Source organism: Phocoena phocoena, chromosome 5 (genome assembly GCF_963924675.1).
Source record: "Phocoena phocoena chromosome 5, mPhoPho1.1, whole genome shotgun sequence".
Classification (NCBI taxonomy): Eukaryota; Metazoa; Chordata; class Mammalia; order Artiodactyla; family Phocoenidae; genus Phocoena; species Phocoena phocoena.
The window spans coordinates 7,069,049-7,078,899 of NC_089223.1; the positions used below are offsets into that span (position 1 = coordinate 7,069,049).

The window sequence follows — 9,851 nt, forward strand, 5'->3', positions numbered from 1 at the left end:
TTGGTCCCCAATAAAAGGTTGGGAAATCCACTGAACAAATGGCTTGAGAGTTAAAAATGATTCCATTGTGCTAAGACAGCATGAAGATCTGACCAATCATGGTGTCTGGAAACCAGCTACAAGTTTTCTTTGACCCATAATCAAGATCAATTCTTCTGACTTTTGTAGATTTCAGGCCACCTTCCCACTAGGTCTCTATCATATTATACAGATGATTAGGTAACTCAAGTTGAATCAAGTATGGTAAAAGTGCATTACTTTTGGTGCTCTTTGAGGGTAACTATGAATGGTGGATTCTTATCCTTGTTTATTTACTTTTTATTAACTCTATGGGCATATCAGTATTATTGAACCTATGGTAAACTTTATCCTATTAAAACAGAACAAAAGCACTTACCTGTTCATATTCCACTCATATTTAGTTAAAAACTTACGAGTTGATTGGATGCTCCTAAAAATTTTGCCCCTTTGGGGGGATAAGCTGCAAATCCAGGTCTTACACATATTCAATGGACTACAGTGATTATGTTGTAGTGATAGAGATCTGATTAGAATATGGTAGGTAGTTTTATTGTTTCAACAATTATAGAGTTTTGCCAGGTATTTGTAAAATATGTATTTCCACAAATGACTATTTTGAGAACTATCTCCATTTATCTCAATTAAGTTTGAGGAATTTGGGGTGACCCTTCTTTAAGCACTGCAGTTTCTCCTTATCCTTAAGGGAATGGGTGGCACAGGGCGTGAAAGACGTCAGGAAAAGATTATAGGAGGATACTGACAAATAACTCACTACTTTCTTTTCTCATTTGACATGACATTCCAAACTCAAAAAGAGAAGTCATCTTGCTGAATCAAAAATGTGTCTGTGGAGGATTTTGCTTTGCTCAGCTAATGGATCCTGGAGGAAATCTCCAGAAACTCCTGGCATCAGATATGAACATATTTTTTCTTCTTATGGGAATGGGGGTAGTAATCGTATGACCATCATTCCTAAGTAAGGCCGGTCAAGGTCACTGCAACCTTTCTGCATAGTTGCCTAAGAGAGAAGGCAGAACACAGACACATCCCCCCCCCCCCCACCCCGTGTCTGAAACCCCTTTGTTTAGTTTCCTTTTGTATCAAAAGGATTGGCTTTCACCATGGGAGAGGCTGTAACTGGATTTCACCATGAAAGGAGGTTGTAATTAGATTTCTCAGCAGGTCTATGAGTTCTGTCCCTGGAAAAAACAGAGAAAAGGGCCTGAATATTCTTTCCTCTAGCTGGAAAGGTAGCCAGCCAAGCCTGCAGAGATTGGTCTGAAAGGCCCCGACCTCTGATGGAACAATGTCAACTCTGGCCTCCAAGACTGACTGCGTGGTCCTTCAGGTTGAGGGTGCAAAGCAGTGCAAGTGATAGCTAAAGATTTCTTGGCATTTGGTAGGAAACATAGGGCATTCCTCCGAATGAAACCCTCTGACTCTTGGTCTCTCTGTCTCTTGGCGTCCTGAAACTTCTATCTCCTAGAGAAGCGGAGGGCACCTAAACTTTGGAACATTCTGGAACATCATTGTCCATCTAGATTTAGGAATGAACTTACACAAACAACCAGAATATATTTTGGGGTACTGTGGTTCATTTTGAGTCCTTAGTTGTATTGGTTCCATTTCAGTTTCCATAATATTTTCTAGAAGTTTACATTGGAATGCAGTTATGTCAGAGAAGGCGTTTGTATTTGATTTCTTTTCAGTTGTTACAGTTTTTAAAAAGAACGTTAATTGAAATTCACATTTAAAATGGTGAATTTTATTTTTGAAGTTCTGCTTGTTGCCTTGCCACGTAAATCTACTTAATCTAACCATCTATCTCCACTGGGCACTCCTTGTCTCGCTAGATCTCTTTTCTCTTCTTATCTCCTTGCTCTTTCTTTTCCTCCTAAGCATTAACAAGCTGTCTGACCACTGAACCAGAGTGGAAACGTGGCCATCCATACTTTTAAAGGCAGGAACAGGCTTGGAGTCTACTCTTTTCCATCTCTTGTATTGGCTATGTCAATGACTCCTTGGAAAGTTTAGTGCTGGTAGTTTTTTTAACTGAATTTCCTTTATGCTGCCTGGAGCTCCTCAGGCAGCCAGTATTTTCCCTAACCCTCCCTCTTGCTCTGCCACCCCCCATTGTTGGCTCCTTCCTTGGCAGCCTCAGCCAAACGTATAAGTCCCCCTCCTTCTCTTTGAGACCAAGGAAACTTCCTTCGGCATTTTTGGTTTTCAAGGCAGACGATGACTACGTGATCTGTTTGTCTTACCTTGTCTAAGGTCAGAAGAACTGAGAACGACGTACATGTGTGCAGAAAAAGGAGAGGTTTGCCCTGTCTGTTTTCCCTGTGACTTTACTTTTCTTCTTATGACTGGCATCTTGTTTCCTGGAGTATGTACCTCTACATTTCCAAATAAGGCCAGGTATCTTTTGTTCAGTTTGTTTATATCAGGGGAAGACTGTAGGCTACTATTTTTAGCAATTATTATAACTATGGAAAAAGTTCCCTTCAGGGAAATGTAGTAAACAAAATGATTATTATCATTTTGCCTCATAATCAGACTCAGACAGAACATTCTCCTTCACCCTGACTTTACATGACGGCCAAAGGCTCCATTATCAGAGAGCAAACCCCTTAGGCATATTTTGGCTAACGTATACATGTTGTTACCTGATCCAGACTTAACACTGTTGCTTTAGGGCTTTTAAAGTATGACTGAGTCTCTTGGGAGAGCTCTATAGCTTGGCGTTAAATGCATCTGAAGATTTAAGAAAGATGGCTTTCTATTTTGAGTGTCTGCTGAGTGGCCATTTGACATCGAAGTGTCCCAGTCCTGCCAGTGTATATGGTACACTCAGACTCAAAGATGCAGACTTTTCTAGGGCTCTGACTGCAACTGTCTGTCATTCTGCCTAACTGAACCTACCACTATGTGAGTCTAGGCTAGGGGTAGATACGGTTCATGCCCGTCGGAACTTTGAGTCTAACCAGAATTCAACATTAAACATGAATCAAGCAGAGGACAAATACTTTTAGGGCTTCACATCTCCCACTGCTTTACCCCTTCGTCTCAGAGGATCTGGCCTTCTCTCTTTTCCTCAGTCTACGGTCCCTCCTGCCACAGGATCTTTGCATGCTCAGACTTCTCTTGTCAGCGTCCACTTGCTCCAGCTGCCACTGCCCAGCACGCACGCCTCCCACAGGGCTAACCTCTATTTAGCCTTCCGATCAAGGAAAGCCATCCCTGACCTTGAGCGGGAGTCGGGATCCTTACGTGCTTTCTTAGAAGAAAGGTGCTTTTCCTTCTTAACACTTATTTCAGCATATAATTATACAATACACGCTCAGTATAATGCGAACTTTTTCGCCCCCCAAAATCATGCTATAACAAAAGGGATGTGCCCTATATTTTAGCACTTCTGAGGTCTCTCGCATAAAAGGATATTGTCTCAATTACTTCATTTTGAACAACAAAGTACCATTTCAGGCAAACAGCCTGAAATGATCTCAAGCAATGCTTATTTTTGTTCTTAGGAAGGTCACCCGGACGATGAAAAAGGAGATAAAGATATTTAAAGCAGATTTAGCAGTTATTCTTGAGGTATGACTTCATTTTTGCAACTGTTGGAATTACACAGTTTTAGAAAACCACACTTTAGAGACTCAAGCGGTTTTCAATAAGCCCTTTAAAGAGTACTGGAAAAAGCCATATAGGAGGTAATTAATATGTAGAGATCATCACCATGGAATGAGAATCTATGCTTGGGGCTCAAATTTGCAGCGCTAGCAGATTTCTGAGAAGCGAGTTATAAACAACTTGCAGAGGATTGATGATGCGCTGCTCTCTATTAGACAGTTACAGAGTGGCTCCAGTGAACACAGACAGCGTTGTTAAAGAGGCATATCAGTTCATGAAATATGAGAATCAAAAAGTCATTTTTATAAGTATAAAATATTTTAAATGAAACGAGATTTAAAATAATGTATTTGTAACAATAGAGTAAGTGTCCTCAGCATACCTTACAATATTATCCATCTGTGTGTGCATTTAGGTTGGCCAAAGGTTTTGCCTGAGGATCTTTTTTTAGAAAAATGAAGGTGACTTTGTATTTGAGGTCACCTTATGTTTGGGCAAATGTACTTTTTAAAAAAAATTTATCAAAGTAAGTTGATTTACAATCTTGTGTTAATTTCTGCTGGACAGCAAAGTGACTCAGTTATACACACACACACACACACACACACACACACACACACACACACACACACACATTCTTTTTCACGAACGCAGTTTTTATTAATGAGATACTTTGATTAACAACTGTCTCCCTAACTACATAGTAAGTACCACAAGAGCACAGCCATTCTCTGTTCCTGTAGCATCCCTGGCATTTCACACAGAATAGAACTGAGTACATTAGTTGTTTGAGACATAAGATAAAAATATTACTTATTTCATGACCTGGAAAACACTGGAGAAACTAAAACAGAAATTTTAACAAAAAGTATTTTAATGAAAGATAAGATGTTTTGATACATTTTGCCCTAGTGTTAATCAAGATGAGAAGAATCTCTTTTACTCCTTATAAATGTAAAAATCCTTAATTATTCCCTTTTATCCTTTTAAGAAATTCAATGGTTCCTGTTTATACAAGGATAATTCTGAGGCCTGTTTTCATTGCAGTTTCCTCACTGGGAGATTCCAAGTTCAAAAACCCATTCTTGGGCTTCCCTGGTGGCGCAGTGGTTGAGAGTCCGCCTGCCAATGCAGGGGACACGGGTTCGTGCCCCGGTCCGGGAAGATCCCACATGCCATGGAGCGGCTGGGCCCGTGAGCCATGGCCGCTGGGCCTGCGCATCCGGAGCCTGTGCTCTGCAATGGGAGAGGCCACAACAGTGAGAGGCCTGCGTACCGCAAAAAAAAAAAAAAAAAAAAAAACCCATTCTTATCAGAGTTAGACCAAATGAGAAAAGTATTAAAAGAACGACTGCTTCTTGAGCACTTCCATCCATTGTTTCAGTTAATCCTACAACAGTCTTATGAATTAGCTGTTACTCCCGTTGAAGAAGTAGGGGAAACTGAGGTTTGGTGAACTTCACGGCCAACCTTTACCACTGGTCAGATCCTGTAATAAGAGCCTTACATAGAGTATCTCATTCAATCCCCATGACAATTTTATGACCATTATTATCTCTCTTTTACATATGAGAAGATGAGGCCAAGAGTGGATAAGATAAAAAACTAGAGAGTGTAAGTGCCAGGATTCCAGTCCAGGCAGCCTGCCCCTGAGTCCCCTTGATTGTAATCACCTGGATAAGCACATGGTGAAGGTGGGAGGCGGTAGTGGGGACTCGGGAAATGGCTTTAGTGTAGGGCCCAGCCTGTCCTACAAAGTGAGGTCCTGTCTCTTTCTCCTCCTTTGCCTTCCCGGTTGCTTTTCCCTGCACTCGACAGCAAGCTGGGCACCGTGTCGTAGCTTTCTTGTTCATTTTCTTAACACCTATTCACTGACTCTTTAAAGGAAATGTTTGGCGTACATAAGTCGGTTGCATAATAGGAAGGAAACAAGCCAGGATGGGGGACTTCATTTCTCAAGGATTTTTAAAGCCGACTAAGAGTTATTTCACAGAGAGGGCTGTGAAACTCGAGCCTCTCTATCCCCTTTCATTGCTATGACGACAGGCTGCTCCTGCTACAGAAAAAGCAGCTGACATTTCAATTCTAGGAACATAGAGGAGAGGTTTACAAAAACAGAAAAACAAAAAACAAACGCTTTTGTTTGAATTTCAGTTAGAGAGGAAAAAGATACCCCCTAGAGCAAGTCAAACCCCCTATTCCTGCCTTTAGAAAAGATAAGAAAGGAGAAATGTTCGGGCCTTTCCCCCCCTCCAGGTAGGCCAATGAAACAGTTGAGTGCAAAGCAGCATTTCGCTTCATTCCTCTTAATGGCAATCTGAAACAGAAAACTCACTCTGGTTTCGTTTGACTTGGCCATTAAGAAGCTACTAATGGATGAAGCAGTAAGGACTCAGTAATAAATACTTCAGGCTGAGGCCCTCTCAAGGGCATACGGTAGTGTCAGATTTATTTTTCCATTTCTTTAGATAAAAAAAAGACAATTCAACGAATATTTCCTTTTTGACCCCCACTATTGCTGCCAGAAAAATTATTCCAACTGTGTAATCAAACACTTCCTCACTGTGTGTAGAAAAAATATTCCAAGTGTGTAATCAAACACTTCCTCACTGTGTGTCTAGTACTCTGCCAGGTGCTATACCTGACATTTAAAAAGCATCTTATTTAATTCCTACAATGACCCCATTGTGGGTATTATTATCACTATTTGCTTAATAGATGGGTAAACTGAGTCCTGGAGGTGTGAAGTGACTGCCTAAGCTCGCATAGCCTGTAAGAGGCAGAGCCAGGATTCAAACTGAGGCGTGTTAGACGCTGAAACCCACGCTCTATCTGCTCTGTCGGGCTGACTCTGAGGCATAGACCTGGCATTGACATTTTATTATACAGCAAAATGTGTAAGTACAAGGAAGAAACCCTGAGGGAAATCTTAGAGTAAATTCCCTTTCTACAGAGTTCCATTCGGGACATGTAGGTAGACTAGTGCTTTAATATCAGCTACGATCGATTGATTCAAACGTACCAGACATAGCTGTTTTCCTCGTTTATCACAACAAATCTCTAAGGTAGTAACTAATTTTATGATCCCCATTTTGGCAAATGAGGGCACGGAGGTTCAAAGTGTCATTTGTGCAAAGTCACAGACCCTGGGAAAGCCCAGATATAAACCAGATCTGTAAGTTTCTAGAGCCCATGATCTTATTCATTTTATTACACCACCTCCCTACAATCAGTCAAGACCACACACTCTGGTTCCCACACTTCTGATCATGTTTTTAATTAATTAATTTTACGGTACGCGGGCCTCTCACTGCTGTGGCCTCTCCCGTTGCGGAGCACAGGCTCTGGACGCGCAGGCTCAGCGGCCATGGCTCACAGGCCCAGCCGCTCCGCAGCATGTGGGATCTTCCCGGACCGGGGCACGAACCCGTGTCCCCTGCATCGGCAGGCGGACTCTCAACCACTGCGCCACCAGGGAAGCCCTCTGATCATCTTTCGATGCCCAAGATAAAAATCAGGCTAGCCTCAGGTGGTACTACCTGTGCAAGCCCAGCCTTTGGGGGAAGATGCTCTGTGGGCCCTGTTTGAACCAGACCCTGGCCTAATTGGGCATCTCTTGGGTAGCCAGACCTACTGGGGAAGTTCTCCTGGATTTATGGGCCCCCCTTCTCCTTCACTGAAGGGTGTTCCAGAATGATATGTGAGGGAAAAGGGCATCTGAAGTCTGAAAAACAGTCGCTTATGTTCTTGGTGGAAAAAGATTCCCAACACGTTCTGGACCTTGTGCTAAACTTAGCTGAAATAGCAATGCTTGTGTACCGTTACATATCAACTGAATAAAAATAAGAAGCTGTCAAGAGGAAATGAAATGAAGAATGTTTTGGAGTTGTCCAGATATATCACTATTTATTTCATTTCCGTCCTCCCTATTTATTATTTTTACTTAGTTGATAAGTGAAACTGTGCATAAGAGCCTATTGGGGATTAAATACCAAAGGACCTGGAAGGAAACCCCAGTACTCAAATTGCTAAATGGCTGTACAAAAATTCCCTGAAAGAAAAAAGGCAAGATTCATTAATAACGTGTACATATTCTTTTCCAAAATGTGGAAAGCAGCATTGTTTGATTGGATGATAAGCAGATGGAACAGACGGCTGTGCCTTACTGGATCTTGTTAAAAGAATAGAAATATAAACTTAAATGTTTCCTGAGGGGGGTGTCCTTTTTTTTTTTTTAATATTCATAGTTAATGTACCCATCAACGTTTAGCTGAATAAGCTGTGAATTGAAAAAAACTGGTATCCATGAGAAAGGGGAGAATCAAAAAAAAAAAAGGATTTCTGCTGAGTTGGACCAAGTGAACATTTCTATTCAGTGTACTTAGGCCCTGGGCCAGAGGGGAGCTCAGATATAATGCCAAGGTGACATATTTAACCTCTGTGCAGATTAAAGGCAGTTCAAAAGAGATACTCTCTCTGCACTACCTCTTGGTTATAGTATCAACAGCATTGATCTGCAGTTGAAAACATGGTTTCCTCCTGCAGGGTGACCTCTAATACCCAGGAGGAATGAGGGAGCGTGACTTGCATTATTGTTTTATTTTAGAAGATAGAGCCAGAAATGAAGGTACCTTACAATATAGGAGTTATCATAATTTTTTAGCTCTTTGATTCCCCTCCCTCCTTTTTCCCTTGCTAAATTAGACATCGTTAGGAATTAGAAATTTTATGTATATGTGTGTGTGTGTGTGTGTGTGTGTGTGTGTGTGTGTGTGTGTATCCTAAAAAATGATAGAAGGTGACAAGAGACAGTGAGTCAGAAAACTATAAAAGGGAGTCAGGAAAAAATAATCACAATAACTAAAAAATAATCAAAGGAAAATATAGTATTATAGGGATTTTCTTACCTTTTGGAAAAGCAAAATGTTCCATTTCTACATTGCTGTTAGGTACAGACTGGGACAGTGGTGGTGACTGAATAACTTCAGATAATTTAAACATGGAAAACACCCAAATTACTTTGATTTGAAAGTGTTTTTTTTTTTTGTAACAACTACTTTCCTTTTGATTTATTTAATACATTTAGTAAACTATTTCTATAAAACACATTTCAGGATTTCAGACTTCACCAAGATCTGAATGCTAGTCTGGCCAACAACATTTCTACATTTCTAAACATCATTTATTAGTTCTTACTATTTAATGTTGGAGAAGAAAAGGAAACACGAATTCAAGTGTTAAAATTCCCTAGTAAGTAGCTTTTCTGTAAATCATGCAAAAGGGTTCTTTTGTTCTTGTTGTTAAAAAATGGCTTTGTATTAGGCAAAAATATTAGACATCTCTTTATCAGAGCATGCAAATCAGGTTAACAAATACAGTAAACTTATTAAAATTTACCTTCAGGTAGGTGGCTGGACCCAGAGCCTTGGCAGAAAATTGAAGCTGAATCCTGTCTTTGCACACAGTCAGGAAATAAGTTTCACAAACGCCCAATACTCTTTGAATCTCTTTCCTCGTTAGCTCTGCTTCTTTGCCCAGAAACCCATTCAGGTCTATCGGAGTTGAAATTCTGCTGCTGTCAACTACTCAGGGTCTGAGGTGACAGACGAATTTGGAGGTTGGCACAGGGACGTATTTCAGACTGTCATCGTTTTTGTTGCAGATTCCTGCAGTTCTCCTGCGGGCTAGCCTCTCACTCCAAGGGCGAGGGCGCGCTCAGCTTTACAGGCAGCGCAGACCTGCAGGGAAAGAGCTCATTCTGCCCGAGAGAACGGGTTAACAGTTCTCCCCTCAAGCTCTTGTTCTCAGAGGCTCGTAACTTGGCCAGACTATAAGCACTTGGCTCCGTGTGCCTTTTTCTTGTCTTTTTCAAACAACTCTAAAAGGTTTTACAAGCGGGATCCCTTTTGGGGGAATTTTTATTTTAAGACTGAAAAGAAACTCCATGCTGTGGTTTCTTCCTAAAGGAAATCGGTGGGGTGGGGCTTAAGGAAGGGGTAAGAATAATTGCAGCAGATGCATTTCTATGTTGCTTCTGCAAAAATTGCTCTCACAAATGTGCCTGAGTTCAGTAACTGTAGGACACTACAGGTACTTCAACCTTGCTTTAAGTGACCTTCAGAAATGTACATATATGTGAAGCGTTCCTCCTTCATAGCGTAGCTCATTCGTAAGCGGGTTCAGGAATGTTAAAGTTC

General features: G+C 41.1%; 1 protein-coding gene across 2 annotated transcripts in view; it reads right to left on the reverse strand.

The window, feature by feature from the left end:
• Positions 1 to 9,460, reverse strand: part of SPARCL1 (SPARC like 1) — a 54,363-nt gene extending 44,903 nt beyond the window's left edge. Inside the window, exons 1-3 of one of the 2 annotated variants that reach the window (XM_065877113.1) lie at positions 9,052 to 9,305; positions 8,630 to 8,636; positions 8,140 to 8,207 (exon numbers count right to left, since the gene is read on the reverse strand). The gene's annotated coding sequence lies outside the window, so the exon portion shown is untranslated. Of the gene's footprint in view, positions 1 to 8,139; positions 8,208 to 8,629; positions 8,637 to 9,051 lie in introns of both variants that reach the window. The other variant, XM_065877111.1, reaches the window with a different exon arrangement.
• Positions 9,461 to 9,851: the final 391 nt, after the last annotated feature.